Source organism: Lotus japonicus, chromosome 4 (assembly GCF_012489685.1).
Source record: "Lotus japonicus ecotype B-129 chromosome 4, LjGifu_v1.2".
NCBI lineage: Eukaryota > Viridiplantae > Streptophyta > Magnoliopsida > Fabales > Fabaceae > Lotus > Lotus japonicus.
In genome coordinates this window covers 49,994,113-49,995,570 of record NC_080044.1, presented here as the reverse complement: position 1 = coordinate 49,995,570, position 1,458 = coordinate 49,994,113, and positions in this window count along the sequence as shown.

Genomic DNA, 1,458 nt, shown 5'->3' with positions numbered 1-1,458 from the left:
CGTGAGACTTCGTGCAAGTGTGTAAATTCACTGAGGCGAGAGACCTTGTGAAAGCATAAAACTTCACTGAAGCGTGAGACTTTGTGAATGTGTGAGACTCCACTGAAGCGTGAGACTTCTTGAGAGCATTGATGACTCGAAGAGTTATCGTGAGTGGTTGCACTCATTTTATGATTATTGTATTTTGTCGTAGAATCGACTTTTACCTTAGGGTAAGCTTTTAGAGACAATAATTTACCTAGAAGACGTGGCGACGTGTCGAGTGAGGTCGGAGACGTTGTTTGGCTAATCACATTGCATTCATGCACACATAGGAGGTTAATACACGGCGTGATTACCGGACCTCGGTGGATTCCAAAATGGTCATACGACCCGGATTTCCGCGTAAGAGCGCTGTTAGGTGACTCTTAGTAGTTGATCTGACTACCATGTGGTGTAACGCCCCGATTTCTCGGGTGTCACACAGTAACTAGTTAACCAATTTTCGTAAAGTGTTTTCGTCGATTCACTTATTAATCTCGAATTAATGATAAAAGTTCAATTTTACAAAATTCTCGAAACTTAACCATTTCAAACTTGCGGAAATAATCATCAACGTAAACCTCAAACTTTATTAATCATAGAAAAGACTATGAAATAAATATCCGGAAGAAAACTTCAAAGTAAATTACATCAAGTTAAACTATCTCAACTAAAATAAAGTAATGGTCCAATACTTCCAAAACTCGATACTCTCAACCCAAAGGAAAAATGGATGTCTCACAACCCAACCATATCCTTGGCCCCTTCCTCTTTATCTTCTTCCTCTTCATCAGAAGTGTAGTCGTCATCCGGTAGTGGCTCGTCACGTAGCATCAACTCCCAAGAATGAGTCGTCGCCATTATCTTCACGACCATCTACCCCCCCCAAATAAACACATAGCAAACAAGCAGGGTCAGGTCCAACAAAAGAAATGATAATGACAAAATCAACAACAACATATATAATATAAGTACATTATATGTCTTTTATGGGAAAGAGTCAGTTACTAACGGAATCTCACTTCACACAACCACCTCAACACCAATGGCCATAATCACGATCATCCGCAGATGAACAAATCTCGGAGGGGACTCACCGTACAACCCTCAATCATGTGGGGGAACTCACTGTCCGCCAGACTCACCGTCCGTCCACAGAATCACAAGGCGACCGCAGTCAGCCAATCACGTGGGGACTCACCGTACAACCCACAAAACACCCTCGCGTGCAAGGTACCATCGTTCTCATGGTCCATAGTCCTCACCAGACCTATGTCCAATTATTCACATTTACTTGCAAGCGAGTTTATTACACTTGTCTCTTTGTTAAGTCTCTAAAATCAATCCTAGAGTCTCATCATACTCTTTATACAACAACCTTCACAACACAACATTCACGGGTTACAAGGGAATTACGGCTAGGTGAGCGACCCTTGA